Source organism: Gadus morhua, chromosome 9, assembly GCF_902167405.1.
Source record: "Gadus morhua chromosome 9, gadMor3.0, whole genome shotgun sequence".
In the NCBI taxonomy this organism is placed as follows: domain Eukaryota; kingdom Metazoa; phylum Chordata; class Actinopteri; order Gadiformes; family Gadidae; genus Gadus; species Gadus morhua.
In genome coordinates, this window is record NC_044056.1 from 19,043,621 (window position 1) to 19,060,552 (window position 16,932).

Sequence of the window (16,932 nt, forward strand, 5' to 3'; positions counted from 1 at the left end):
AATACTATTTTTTTTTTTTTACTATATGATATCAAACAATTATTTCAACATAAGCAAAACAGACAAATTGACTCAAAGGACTAATTAATCCTATCCCCAGACGAACCCGTCATGAAGACTATTCTTCTGATGCTGTGGTGTATGCTGCTCTGCTGTTCCATCCAACGTGGCATGTTAGCATGCTAAGACCCAGTACTAGCAAAGAGCTGGCCATACTGGTTGGGGATACTACAGTGAGGGGGATGCGAGCCCAGTAGATTAGAAAAATACTCCCCAGGGACTCCCGCATTGAGAATGTTTGAAGGCCTTAAGAGAGAAAGAGAGAAATTAAAGAGGTTGAAAAAGTGTTGACGTATCTCAGGGATAGAAAATGATGATAGATTTGGTAAAACGTGGTGTCGGTGCTCGAAGTGAGGACGTTAATATTCTGAAGTTGTGAAGTTGGCAGAGATGGGATTTCAGCTCATTTTAAGCATGTGTGAGCTGAGTGGCACAGGAACCAAACAATGGGATCAAAAAACGAAATAAGAAAAGACGGAGAGAGGGAGGGCTGGGGGAGGATGGAGATGGAGGCAGATAGAAGATAAAGAGATATTCGACGTTGGCTGGAGAACAAAATCAGCACTGAAGAAAGGCTGTGTGTGTGTGTGTGTGTGTGTGTGTGTGTGTGTGTGTGTGTGTGTGTGTGTGTGTGTGTGTGTGTGTGTGTGTGTGTGTGTGTGTGTGGTGTGTGTGTGTGTGTGTGTGCACTTGTATGAATACATTCATGCATGAGACAGATGGAAAGAAAAGGAACTGAGAGAGAGAGAGAGAGAGAGAGAGAGAGAGAGAGAGAGAGAGAGAGAGAGAGAGAGAGAGAGAGAGAGAGAGAGAGAGAGAGAGAGACGGAAAGTTGCAATGACGCAGGCAGTGGGAGAGGGAGAGCCAGACAGACAGAAGGCAGCACCTTGGAGTGAAAAAAAAAGTTGGAGTGTTTTCCAGAATGGCTTCAAAGACAATAGCTCATTGATCTGGTCTCAGTATATTGTTTTTTTTCACCAGAGACAAGAAGATACATTCAACGGTCGTCTGTACTGGATCTAAGGAAATCAAACACAATGCCCACAATGTCACCAGCAAGGACCTTCCTCCTGTCTCAATGCTTTATGTTAATGCCCTGGACACCACACTTTGTCCATATAAAACAGTTGGAAATACATGGAAAGCAGGGAAGAGTGTGTGTGTGTGTTGTGTGTGTGTGTGTGTGTGTGTGGTGTGTGTGTGTGTGTGTGTGTGTGTGTGTGTGTGTGTGTTGTGTGTGTGTGTGTGTGTGTGTGTGTAAAAAAATAAAAAAATATAAAAATACATTCTTGGAAAAACACACACTTGCACATCCAGAGATGGGCCTTTGTCTTAATTAAATGTATCGGAAATGAAAATATATGTGTCTGTTTGCAAGACAGATTTGAGCACGGGTTGATTATGGGCTAAGTAAGAAGTGATTCACTCTTAATGCCAATTGGCCTGAAGAGTTCAGTGGGCGGGACATATCACAAAAAGGGGCAAGTCTTCCCATGGTGCTGTGTTCTGAAAGGTTTTTCAAGGGTTCAGGCTGAGAACCCCCCCCCCCCCCCACTTCCTCTGTTACTTGAAAAGGAGGCCTTGAATTCGGGTCAACGGACTCTAGCTCAGATCAGCTAATTGACTTCCTCCGAGCCACGCCCTTTTTTCTACAAGATTCCTTTTTCGTCATTGCACAAGTGCTACAAGTACTGTTCAACTAAATGTGATCTCTGCAGGATCTCTCAGGACCTTCTGGCTGAGAGGGAGCTGTACTCATCACTGCGCCATTCCTTGGTGGAGATCTGCTCTCTACCAGGCATATTTTTTTTGTGCATATATATTTATATATATAAGTATGTAATGCTTAATTTTTTTTATTTTCAAATTGGGTCTGCAGTAACACACACCCTCTCTTCAAGCATCCACAGACTAACCCATGAAAACTCACAGATATTTGCCTTATATTTCCTTCCCTCTGATATCTCCAATATGTGAGTGTTTTCCCCCTGCTGTGCGCCTGGGCTGTGTTTCGACATTCCCTCTGGTGCCCGATGATAAATAGGATTTCTGCACTTTTGACCTAAACGGGGCTAAGTGGATTCCTGCAGCTGCTGTTGTTTGCTTATTATGCTTCCTGAACTTCTGTTCCACATAGTTTAGCTTTTTATGCTTGCGTACTTTCTGCTAACTGCTGATTCAACTGCTCATAAAAATGTCGCCATAAAAATCCCTAACCCCTTACTACTAGACTATCATAACTTAATCAAGTATACTGCTTTTGTCACTTTAACTACTAATGAGACTATAATATATAATTAGTGTAGTGTATCATATACTCTATTTCAGACTACTCATTTGCAAATTACTACTATTATATTCATTCCCATTATCAGTCATTCCCGCCATATATTTTTCATCCATTTAGTGATATTTATCTATTCAAACTATATCAGTACCACTACCACAAGCACTACTACTATTTACTTTAGAACCATTTAATTTACAGCAATCGTGGACAACCATCTAACCCACTCTCTGATTCCTATTTCTAACCAATATCTTGTTCTTGTTGTGTTTAATTTTTTAAGCCCTTTATGTTTGTTGTTCTGCACGAAAGTGCTTGAAAAATAAAGTTGAATTTGATTGAACTTGATCAATTCAAACACAACAAATGTTTTTCACACCAAAGTACTACTACTGCTTCCGGGGCTATTCCTGTCCCCACGCTTTGCCTGTAAGCTGCGCCGCGCTCACGAACCAGCTTCCTGCTGTCTATTCCTGGATACACCTGCAACTAAGAGCCATGGTTCAAAAGGGTTGGACATCTGCCATCTTCCAAACTGAGGAAAGCAAACTGCACGCCCCCCCTGCCTACGTAACCCTCTCCACACGCACCCGTGCACGCACACACGCTCACTCGTCAACACACATGCACACCGACGGAGCTCTGTAAGCAGATAGGCTACAATGTGCAATCAAGCGAGAGAGAGACAAGCTCTCTCTCTCTCTCTCTCTCTCTCTCTCTCTCTCTCTCCTCTCTACTCTCTCTCTCTCTCTCTCTCTCTCTCTCTCTCTCTCTCTCTCTCTCCTCTCTCTCTCTCTCTCTCTCTCTCTCTACTCTCTCCTCTCTCTCTCTCTTACACCACTAAATAGAGGTGCAGCTAAGCACACACACATGGCACAGCGTGGTGAGTGTTGCCTGAGTGCCAGAACGCCCCACGCCTGTAGAGTTCTCTCTATACATGTGTTTCCTTTGCTCTTATGACGGGGCGACCCTGCTGCTAACTTACTCTCCCGTCACCATCTGGCGGCAGAAAAGCGGGCCAGCTTAAAGTTTTCCTCCTCTCATCTCTTCTCGGAACCATTCAGAAGTCAGAGTCCGCCTTCCTGAAATGTGTTGCTGGCCATTTGTGTGTTTAGAGTGAAGGTGCACAAGTGTGTGTTTGTGTGGTGTAAGAGTGCAGGTGCACGTAGTGTGTGTGTGTGTGTGTGTGTGTGTGTGTGTGTGTGTGTGTGTGTGTGTGTGTGTGTGTGTGTGTGTGTGTGTGTGTGTGTGTGTGGATTGCACCAAAGTCTGTTCTGATACGGGGTGAAGGTACCTCTGTTGTGCTCAACAGGGCTCTAATAAACATGCTCGTCAACATGCCACATTCAGGTACAAAATGCGACAGGGATCTTAAAATAGGAAACGATCAAAATGTATAAAATCTTTTATTCAATAAAATATTCAATTCAATACTTCAAATAGGAAGAATTTGTAGACAAACATTAAAACAAGAATGACATGGCAATTACGAAAACAATGTGACTGAATTGGTTTGTTGAGTATATGTACTGCAGAACTATATTGTGGTGCTTATTTATTGACAGTATGTATTGTAAACACAGCCTAAAGCACTGAAGACACAAGCCAACAAAGTGAAGGAGTCAATCTGCATAATTATCCCTGACATAGAACTGACAATAGAACCGACACTCAAAATTTTACTGTATAATTGCTCAGCTATATGGAACTTCCCGGTACAAAAAGAAAAAGACCAAGCATCAAGTACTTAATCCAGCTGAAAATATGTAATATATTTAGCCATCACATATTCACTTTGTGTATGAATAAAGTCTGATTGCTGATACATTTTTTAAACATTCTATATTGGTTAAAAAGGCTGCTATTTTTACCAATGCCGTTTTTCAAAGCCTAGAACGGCTCCAGTCAGCATTCAATGGTAAAATGACAGCAGATACAAAACACTGGAGACAGCAATTATGCTAAAAGGACTACAACATCTTAAATCAAAATCTCTAAGACATAGAAAAGCTCCCACAATGCCAAGCCCAGGCTGCTCTGTAAGCAGAGACACAACGAAGGAGAGATCTAGTCTCCTCCTGAAAAAAGGTTGAACAAAGGTTAATCAAAAATAAACAGCCAACAACAAATTGTCGGTCACAAACGCAATACAGCACGATAAAATTGCGTCTTGTTCTTGAAAGAGGCTGATTACACCAATTTCTCCTCTCTGTGTTTCAGGGAAATTCTCCAAAAAATTGAGTGGTGTAAGGGATTTTTTGTAAGTTAAATGACTTTCGAATTGGCAGTTAACTAGCAATTCTCAAAGGAAGAAGAGCCTTGTGACACAACATTATTTTGTTTTCTGATCAATCTGGTAAAGAATTCCTCTCTCGCAAAGATCTTCTCCCCACCAAGTCTTCTCCTCTCTCTCTCTCTCTCTCTCTCTCTCTGCTCCTCTCTCCTCTCTCTCCTCTCTCTCTCTCTCTCTCTTCTCTCTTCTCTCTCTCTCTCTCTACTCTCTCTCTCTCTCTCTCTCCTCTCTCTCTCTCTCTCCTCTCTCTTCTCTCTCTCTCTCTTCTCTCCTCTCGTCATTGGTTAGCATTTCTCATAATCCGGGCCTAAAACAACCATATTTATAGCCGGTCCGATTGGATTATTTGACTCTATCTGAAATCAGGGAAGGGCCGAAAGAGACAAAGTAGTCCATTAAGAGCGTAATGGTCTTATGCCTTTTCTGATCTGCTCTATCAGACATAACACACACACACACGCGCATATAGAGACATGAAAACACTATTACTGGCTGTATGGTGCCCCAAGGCAGTAGAAACCATCGCCCTATAGCCATTACCAGGATTTTTTATGGACCAGGCCACAAACCACAGAGCTCTCCTGGCAGTGCACTATGACACACACACACACACACACACACACACACACACACACACACACACACACACACACACACACACACACCACACCACACACACACACACACACACACACACACACACACACACACAAAACAGAACCAACAAGCACATGCACTCACACAACCATGCATTCACAGCCCAATACACTGTCCTAAGCTAGCAGACCTGCTCTAGTGGTGAACGAAAAATACTACCGGCTTTGATACATTAACTTTAGATCTTTTCGGCAGCAGGTGTTTAGAGAACCTGCTAGCCACTTTTTATCCAGAATATGCTGAGTCTTACCAGCTGCTGGTGTTCTATAGCCAGCTAAAGTGAGCAGAAGCTGTTTTAGTAAGTTAATAAATTGTACACACGTAATCTGCCCTTCCAGAGAGAAGTACCACAATGGAAGGCTTCTGTGAAAAATATCATCACTATTATCCAATACAGCCTCACTCTGAGGTACAAGTGACACACATTTGAACCGTGATTCTAACGTTGAATAAAGCAGAAGGTAGATCGTTGTTTTTGACATCATTCTGTATCATTACTTTTAATACTCCTCATTTTAGTCTTGGCCTGTGCGTCATTTCCTTGTATTTGGCACCGAATTTCACAACATTGACTCGTTCTTCTGTACTACTGTTCATCCCAACCTCCCAGTTCACGCCAGACTTATTATAGCATTACATCACAACAAAACCATTGTATTGATCAGGTTTTGAATCGACTTCGTAAGATGTACGCCTACCATGGTTCAAAGTAACATGGATGTACCCGGTTTCAGTATGCCTGGTTTTTATTGTAACGCATTTAGGCCAATTCAGACATACTTTTTAATAATTCAATGTTAAATATGAGCCTCCTCCAACACCACAGCGTCTCTTACACACAATCATCAACCCCTTCTCCTCCCTTTCACCCCCCCACCCCCATCCTTCTTCACTCCTCCCATCCCCGGTCTGCCCTCTAGCTCTTTCCGGCATGCATGTGGTGGAGGAGACGTCCCAAAGTCGTGGACACGTAAGCACTTGGGGCCATTCTGTACTTCCTGTGGCACATCCTGTTCTCTTTCCACTCCGCTCTCCGACTCCCGTCCCCCTTTCGTATTTATTGTGAATTTTCTTCTCTTTGTTTATCTGTTTGTTGTGGTCTCTCTCCTTCTGTCTGCCTGAAGTCTCCCTGCCTGTCCACACATCTACAGGACGATCTATCTGTTTTTGTCATTTAGCCAACGCTTTTATCCATTGTGACTTCACAGATGAACGGTTTGGGGTAAGGCGTCTTGCCGGCAGACTGTGAAGATTTGGGGTTGCTTTGAAACCCAGAACCTTTCAGCCGGGAGTCGGGCTATCTATCTATCATATATATTTAATCAGAGCCTCCATGTTCTCTTTAAGGCTGTATTTTCCCCCTGATACGGAGGGTTCTGGAGAAGTCTTTCCGAGTCGCGCCCGCAAACAATGACAGGCCTGTGATGGGGGGGGGGTTCAGGGAGACTGCTCTGTGCTCTAGCCCTTTCATTTGTCCTGGCATCACAGGCTGTATGGTGACTTCAAAACCAAGTGGTGGAAATTGGCAGTGTTTATTACATGTTATTATTGGAAAATAGGAGTCCATATAAATGATAAAATGTCATTCTGCTGACGAGAGATGCATTGAGTCTTTATATATAGAAGATAACAAGTAACTGCAAAAAAATAATAAAAATATATATATAGTGGTAGGCATAAGTTTAGGCACCCATGCAAAAGTTGACTGAAAAGAGGAATAAAAAACCTGGTTCTTTTCGGTTAGCCTAAAAGCTGTTAGCAAAATGATTTGTCAATGCAAATCGAACCAGCTAATAGGCTAACCGAAATAAAACAATGGCAATCTCTAGGTATGGTGAAGGGTATGTGATTTTGTTGGTCTATTTTAATTCCAAAGGCTAAGGGAACTTAATCAGGATGCATAGTATGCTGGATCCATGAAATAACAGGCCTTTAAAAATAAAAATCTGCCTGCCTCAATAGGAATTGAACATAGGGGTGTCTATACACATGTACCCTGTATTTTAATGGAGAAAAATTATTTACGATTTATTATTCATTAACAAAACAAATTGGTGTCCTTAAAAGTTGGATTTTTCCTAATTTGTTTGATTAGGGCATTAAGATCGATTTAAAAAAGATGAATTTGTGTACCTCTTTTTAGTCAACTTAGCATGGGTGCCTAAACTTCTGCCTATATAAATATATATAATATGATGTATGATACCACTGATACTACTTATTGATTTAGTCATCAGTGTCTTATGCATTATTTTTTTTTCATAAAGGTACTTTGTTTGCTAACCTTCCCTTTTCTATAATATTGGACTGTGACAAGCAAAAGTAACGGATCCAACTCATGATATTTACCATCGATATATTGCAGTTTTAAGAGCATAGATCCTCTACTATGTCAGAAATTAACCCAAATGTACCAGCACAATCAGCTTCTACTCTTAGGTTGTCCATTTATTTTTATGGAATGAATTGCTTTAGCAAATCAAATTTAATTCTCTGTAAGCAGGGACAAGGTTCACACAGGATTATTTTCAATCCAATGCAATTTTAAAAACCACTGTGGGGAAATTGGGAGAGCAGAAGTAAATGCAATATTTATCAATCTTTAATAGTATACATTTTGACATTTTGTTTTTCCACGATAATATGTCTTGTGTAGTTTGATTGGGCTTCAGACTTATTATCAAGACTCAATCATCATTATCAAGAATTACATTTATGAACCACTTGTTATTGTTAATATTAAATTAAATTATAAATAAATGATTATTATTTTATCATTACTATTAACATTACTATTATTATTGTTATTATATATCCAACAGATACAATTATATATTTGCAAACATAGGCAACAGGAGACATAATGCAGGATGTTTAAAAAAAATTAACCAATTTAATAAATTAAGGGTTTTCATTTTAAAATGATCAAATAATAATGTAAAGAAAATTATGCTGTTTGATGACAATTTAAATTATATGATAATATATGACTTTATTCATGCTGTAGGAAATTGCAGGAAAGGAAATCAGAGGGGCCCAATCAGAGGCACAAGTATGGGTTAATACTTGTACCAGCTTCTTTTGCTGGGGGGGCGGGGTTACTGTAGAATGCATGGGGTAGAGTAAATGTAGAAATGAGCATTTATTGACAAAAATGGCTTGGCCAGAGTCAGCTTATCCTGGAAATGTCAAACTACCCCCAGGGAAGGCAGATTGTTCTTGTTTGCTTTGACTGTGGTATGGTCACGGTAATGCAAATTATTAAGTTGAATGAATTTAACCCCATGATAATATTGCAAAAAATTAATCACAAAATACAATATAATAAATATGTTACACAATGTAATTAAAGAGCACCGGTTTCAGTAGGAGTACCTGCTGCATGTTTCAGATAATGTGTTATTGTTGTCCTTATTTGTTCTTATTTTAAATGCTTTTAGTGTTCACACTCAACCATGGTCCAGTGCCAAACTGGGAAAATATCAGGATTTTTTCTACCAGCGACTGATTTATGCCTTGTTTTGTTGTATGTGTGGGTTGCTCTTAGAATCCTAAAATAACTGAAAGTTTGTGTGACAGAAGTTCTCCATGTTTACCCTTGACGTGACAAACTCACACCACACACATACATTCACACACACATGCACACAAATAACTATACTGGAAGTGAAAAAAAACGGAAAATAGTAAAACACCTTAAATACCATACATACTAATTGTTGCTGAAGCAGAGAACACAGCCTGTAATCAGCATAATTATCCACGTTTCTCCCAGACCCTCGGGACACAGTCCACCCCAACCATTATTCATGAGTCATTTTGCCACTATTGTCAAAACGAGCCATCTACTCATACACACGCATAGAAGCACACACCGCAACACACACACCGTCATCTAATCGGCTCGCACAACTCTGCTTTTTTCTTGGATTTCATGGGAACCACTTGATCTCTATCTTACCTGGCCCTTGATACACACAGAAGCTATGACGGAGGTGTTGAATGGACTCTGGGTTCACATTGAGTCTGTTTATTTAAACTTGATGAATGCTGAGTCTGTGTGGCTATAATCATGAACCCATTTTTTTCCCCTCCCAGTAAACACCTTTCTTTTCCCATTAGGAGTCAATTTCCTCTTAGGTGGGTGCTTTTCTTCTTGTCTGGGTCAGCAAGTATTTCATTAGGTCAGACGCGCACACACACACACTCACTCACTCGCACACCTACGTTCACACACGGAGACACGCGCACACACACACGCACACACCTACGTTCACACACATGGACGTGTGCACACACTCCCAAACGCACGGCTACGCTCACACACACGCACACACTCCCACACATTCAGCTGCGCTCGCACACAGAGACACACGCACACACTGCTACTTGCGCATCTACGTTCATACAGAGACACACGCACACGCTCCAAAAAGCATATGTATGTTCAAACACAAAGAGACACACACACATGCTCACACACACACACACACACACATCTACGTTCACAGTCACACAAAGAGAAAAACGCACACACTCATGCATGCGCTATTACAATGCGAGAGACTCTGGAATTCACAAACGTATGAACAGGCACCCTTAGACGCACGTCTTGCACGCACAAACACACACTAATCACACTCACAAAACACACAAACAGACATACACACACAAACACGCAGGCTGTGTTTCTGACTTTCAAAGTCGGCCTCACCTCAGTCTGTGCTCCGTCCGGGAATCAACCGACACAGCACTACGGTCAAGTACTATTAGCACAGGAGAACTACCCTCATATTAGTGCACCACTTGACAACATTACCAAGGTATCACGTTGCTTTATATGCATCCATTGCTGACCAAATGCTTTGAATTGGCAGCAAATGGAGTCCTCCATTCCAGAAACTACTAACTTGACCTAAGAGATGGGCCTTCATACAGTCAGACCCACAGATACCCGGACACACACAGGTCCCTCCAAAAAAGCCATTATTGTCTATGTTTTGCCCTGGAGCCGTAAAAGCATCCCTATCTTTAACCATTAACAGGGTTTGTTTGGACCAGACACCAAAGCAGAGATGGCAATCGCCCGGTATAATCCTATAACACAACACATACGCACTCACTCACGAAAAGGCACACAGGCACACACACACACATTTTCTTTCCTCCCTTCCTTTTCCTCATCCGTCCCTTGCTCCTTTCCCTTACTTTGTCATCCATCACAGCCCCCCCATCTGCCTCTTCATAATCCTACTTCACCAGAGTCTTCAGCGGCAGTCTTCCTCCAGCTAAACAAAGAGAACACTTTAGATGACAGTGTCCTTGTTACAGTGTACTTCTTATTCAGTAATAAGCAACGTAACACCATGCAACATCACAAAGTTAATATGAATAACATTATGATCAGAATGTTAACCATAGTGCACCTTGTTTTTTTTCACTTATTGGTCACCTTAATGCTTTACCCTAAACACACTTTGTAGTGACGGGCACATGGTGTTCCATAACAATGTTATATATGACATATATTTTGAATCGCTTATTACACAGTACTTCCTTTGTCATTGCATTGTAACCACCGATTAAAAATACAAAATGGCAGGACTGTTAGCCAGCCCACATAATTTAGGTTGAACTCAAAAGCAGTCACCTTTTTTGTTGGCATCCCGTGAGAAGTGCCCCAGAAATAAATAAATAACTCCAAAGAACATTGCCCCACCCGACCATATTGTGGCGAGGTTATGTCTCTGAGAGTTGTAAACACCAGCTAGGCTTCATACGTCGTGTTCCCTGTCAGCCTGCTATACAAACAACCCCCATTCATCCCCCCATTGAATATTAGCTGTTCTTCCAGAAATATTTTAGGACAATGGGACAAAACAGGGTTGTGGGCAAGGCAATGAGTATGTGTGATGTCGGTGTGCGTGTGATGCGTGCGTGCGTGCGTGCGTGATTGTGTGTGTGTGTGTCTGTGATATGTGTGTTTGCATGTGATTGTGTATGCGTGTGTGTGTGTGTGTGTGGGTGTGTGCGTGCGTGCGCATAATTGTGGGTACACGTGTGCAACACATGGAGGTAGGTGAGGGCTTTGTTTTTTGTTGCTTTTTCACAGATCAAGAGAGGTGACAAGAGGAGCAAACAAGGGCAGGGAAAGGAAATTAAATGTAATGAAAGAACACAGAGTCCTCGTGTTTGAGAGGAGAGTCGAGGAGACGACGGGGAGCTCTTAGCCTCCTAATAAATAGCAGAGCTTTAACACAAAGTTCCTGATAATAGGGAGAGACACACCAAGAGAACAATGACTGGGATCTTTAGTGAGAGAGAGAGAGAGAGAGACAGACAGACAGACAGACAGACAGACAGACAGACAGACAGACAGACAGACAGACAGACAGACAGACAGACAGACAGACAGACAGACAGACAGACAGACAGACAGAGAACTTAATGCCTATCTATCTGCATAGCATTTGCCTCGTGGTTCCAGCTGTACGAATGTCTCTGTGTGTGAGATGTCATTCTGTGCGTCCCCCCTCCCCCGCACAAAGCTCAACGGGATGGCTCCCGGGAGGCCAATCCAAGTATTGATATGCATAGTGTATTAGTGGGGCTCTTAAATGACATGAGCGTCCATTACGCAGAGAGGCGAGGGAATCACTTCCCCGTAGCACCTCCGCCCATGCTTGTTTCAACCCCACCTCTTTATAGCAGTGTGACCTCGGGGATCAATCCAAATCGATTACCCTGTCTCGAGCTTCAAATCAATTCAGGGCGATGGGTGCGTTCGGGGCCAGTCCCTCAGCCAGACGGAGTCCGAGTGTAGACATTCCGGGGCCATTTTGGATGTCGTGGCCTTAACTATCGCTTTTTTCCCAGATTCAGTCGTCTTCTTCCTCAATCGTTTACCCCGGGCTGTGACACACAGGAGAAGGGGGGACCTTCAACTCTAACCCTTTGACCACGCAGATGCGCACACATGCACATGCACATACGCACACACACACACACGCACAGACACTCATTAAGTGTTTAGCGTAAACACCAACGGTAACCCTCGCTGACCTCCTTGATGGGGATCAGACCGACAGTAAGGGCGGGAATCTAATGAGGAAGTCAAAGGTGAGGCCGGATTGGACCAGGAGAGAGTGATTAAAGAAAGGGGGGGATGGAAACGGATGGAAACGGAGAGGAGGAGAGGCGGGGGGAGGGGCACAGTTTTTTTCCCCCTGCTGTCACAACAGGCCACATTTGTTTACAATGGTTTGTGTGTGTGTGTGTACATTGCATTCTGCTAGCAGCAAGATGCTCGGCATCGCCGAGGCAGCTCCTGCTGGAAGGGTTGAACCACAGAGAGCATGAGGAGGGGGAGTAGACGGGGGGAGGGGTGGGAGGAAGCTGGGGGAGGCAGGCGGGGGTGGAGAATGGGTCATTGTGCGGCATACGTGCCTGTGTGTGTGTGTGTGTGTGTGGTTTGTGTGTGTGTGTGTGTGTGTTGTGTGTGTTGTGTGGTGTGTGTGTGTGTGGGGGTGCACGCGTGTCCTGTGTGGGTGCGTGCGTGCGTGCGTGCGTGCGTGCATGCGTGTTTGCCTTGGTGGTACTGAGCAAATCAATCGTTGGCATTCAATTTCCATTTTGAAATGAGTTGGATATGAGGGTGATTAAAAGAGGCCCGGAAAAAAGGAGCTAAATCCACCCTGGTTGAGTCCACCCATACAAAAACACGCTGCATTATTCCAGGGACTGCTAATCGACTTTTAGTATTTGTATATTTATTTATGAAATCAATAAATGTAATCATTCATTGCTGCAATATCTACGTGTGTCTGTGTGTCTGTGTGTGTGTGTGTGTGTCGTGTGTGTGTGTGTGTGTGTGTGTGTGTGTGTGTGTGTGTGTGTGTGTGTGTGTGTGTGTGTGTGGTCTGTGTGTCTGTGTGTGTGTGTGTGTGTGGCACAATACCAGTAGGTTAATAACACCGCCTTACTTTCATGATCGATTATAACGTGACACTTTCATTTAGCATCAAGCTAAATATCACCTGGGCTCTGGTCTATAATTGATAAATTGACAAAAAGGTTAAAACAATCGCAATGAATCTAACATTTGTGGATCAGGTGTGGCGGCCGGAAAAGGGCGCAGTGTCAAACCGTCCGCCCGGTTTCCTAATTAATATTTCAGTGGTCGTTTTTCTCGGCTTTTAAATTTCTCCCAACGTGTTGGCGTCAGCAGAATTAACAAAACAAAAGAACTCCAGTGGAAGTTTCCTACCACTAATGCCGACATCAATGCCGACGTTTAGTCAATTCCAACAGTAATTCAAAGCTACTCTCCTAATTCCTCATCTATAATATTGTTGTTCAGCGAGTTTCAACAGCTGTTGGGGGGGGGTGTGTGTGAGGGTATGTCAACAACAGCAGAGAGCATTTTGGGGGGCTAATTTTAACATTAATGGATAGAGATTGGGCTCTAATTTGATCCAAAGTGCAGAGGGAGGCGTAACTTAAGCCCGGTGTAAGTGATAATATGTGGTGTCTTATCTCTTTAAAAAATTCAATAGAATTGCATCAGAACGTGCATTGCATTAACTGCGGAAACAAAACAACAAACAGCGCCATTAGGTTGGGTATAGGTTCACAGACACTCACACACAGCCACATAAACACACACACACGCGCACACACACAGAGCACAAACAGAATTAAACCAACCATTACAACTTATCTCGCAAATGAATAACAACAGTAGCTACAGCGGCAAATGTTAATGGAGTAGCCCCCCCATCCCCCCCCCCATCCCCCGCTTGCCTGTTTTAAAACCCACTGTTCAGTTCCAACTGTTCACTAATGTTCCACCCTACCCCACCCCCAATTTACTAATGCTCTTTGGCCACAAAACCCCTGAGTCAGTAAACGCCTGACACACCAAACATCCACCCACACACACACACACACACACACACACGCACACACACACGCACACACACGCACACACACCACACACACACACACACACACACACACACCACACACACACACAAACGCACTCACAGCACCACATGCCGCTGTGGCACATTAAGTGGCATTAAAGGCTCTTTGTGGCCGTCCAGCTCTGGGTTCTAAGGGGCCACAGTAGCGCTGCTTGGACAGTCTGTGAGGCTCTCCGCCTCGCCGCGGCTTCTGCATCCTCACCGCCGCTAATGCACTGGGCCCGCTATGCCGACATGCTGGGAAGCCACACACACACACACACACACACACACACACACACACACACACACACACACACACACACACACACACACACACACACACACACACACACCACACACACAAGCTCTCCTCACGGAGAGTGACACTGTCCCTTCATCTGCATGTCCCTCCTTCTTTGCCACTCGCTTTCTATCTGTCTTTCTCTCTCTATGTCATTCTGTCTCTCGGCTTTCCTGTCGCTGTCTCTCTGTTTTCCTGTCTCTGACTCTCTATTTCTCGCTCCTCCTCTCTATCAGTCTCTCTCTCTCTGTCTATCTCTCCGTCTCTCTCTCTCTCTCGCCCCTTCATTCTGAATAAAGGAGCAGCATCAACACCTCTGCATCAGCCCCTGGGCTAACACTGTAGGTTAAAGCCTGCTGCACGCTGGCCCAACAGTTGGCCATCTGAAACGTTTGGGGAGACTCGGACGAGTTCTGGAACAAATCTGTTCCGTGTGTTCAGCTGTGTTGGAAGCTTTTGGAACAGCGTCGATGGCGTCTGGTCCAATTCAACACGCAAAGTCTGAGAGCGTTGGCGGTCTGAGAATTTGAGCCATCAGATACACAACCAGCGAATCAGCACGGTGTGTGTGGGGGGGGGGGGGGGGGGGGGCAGACAAGCTCCACAAAACTAGCGCCACCCAATGTTAAGGAGACTTATTGCATCTCGCGCAAGCGCAGAACGTACACGCTACTGTGTAGTTGGCACGGCAGTCGTTTTCGAGTGTGTTTCAGTGCAACTTTCTGGGTCAGACGAGAGGCAACGGAGTGATTGGATAAAAACAGGTGGCCGTTGGTTTGAGTCTGGGCAATGTGTTGGCCCATTTAAAGCCAACAATCGCAGTGCAAAGACCACGGGAGCCTGGCTCATACTGCAGTGTTGTTTCTGAGCGGTCAGTGACTCTTCGGGCCACATGTAGTCATGGCTGGCGCTAGAAAAACACTGCTCCCATTTGCATCAGCTAAGAAGGGAAAATAACCGACCCCACTCGAAATGAACACTTTTCTCGGTATGCTCTCCCCTGTGCAGGCACACACGCACGTACGCACACACACACACACACACACACACACACACACGCATAAAAATGCAAAACAGGTGTGCTTCAAATAGCATTCTTTGACACAGTATTTAGCATGAGTCACGCCCCCCTCACCATCCTCACACACGCCCACGTGCACACGATTGGACCAGCGCACCACACCAACATATGCTTGTCACAGCCAAAGGCCAAAGGGACCGCTAATGCTTGCATAGTCATCAACCCATAGAACAATCCCATTCAGGGGGAAGTAACAGACGACTGTGGTGGAGGTTTCATAAATGACTCCTATAGGAGAACTGGGGAATGTGAAATGTGCATGTTAACAATGGGTATCGCTCAGGAAGTGTATGCACACGGGCAGGAGAATGGTGTTATGTCCACCGGGGCTGGTATACCGTGGACGGCAAACTCTGTCTCTGCAGTGACATTAAACGAGTCCGTTGCCTAGCAACTAATCGCTGTGTCAACGTCCGAGGGGTGAGCCAGGGCATAATTTGATTAGAAAGACTGGGACCTCGGAAGTCACATTGCGAGCCCCAATATGGGGCTCTTGTGTGTAGCATTGAGTGTGGGTGTTCAATGTGGATGGAGATTTACAAACACAAACACACACACACACGGACACAGTGGTAGATACATATTGTACACAAATACAGATACATACATATTGATGCGGTTGATTATAATTATCTATAATCAACCGTTTCTCAGTTTGTGATTGACAATTGATTATAAAAGCGTGTACAGTGTTCATGCATTATTCAGACTCAACTAATTGAGCTGAGTCAAAGCAACCAAGCAAGTGAGAATGAGCTGTCAACGTTGTCAAGGGTTACAAATGCTTTCCAAATGTGACATCTTTGAAGCAAGCGGTAGCTTTAGTATTGGAAAAAAAGTATTAATAAAACATGAATTCGAAACAGTTTGCCACCCCCTGGTGTGTGGAAGGTCGTATCCGCGTGCCCCTGTGCTTTGGTTACAGAGTCACACCTCCTTATGTACATGCCGTAGACTCTATGGTATGTAAATAGGGAGGTCTGCAGAGAGTCACTCCTCCTAAATGGCATACCAGAGAGAGCTACGCCTCCTTATTGACAGGACAATATCCTTTATTAGATTTTTCCTTCTAGTAATATAATCAAATGTTCTATTTAGAATTACATTAACATTTGTGTTGTCCGTTTTTACTTTGCTTGGGGTTTATCCATATTAACTTTTTGTATTTGATCATTCACTTTTCTATGTTTGATATCATATCAATTTAGCTGTGAAATTATTTAATTTTTTCTGTTTTCATTTCATTTTTGCTATGGCTAGTCTGAACAGTTACCATATTTATATGGT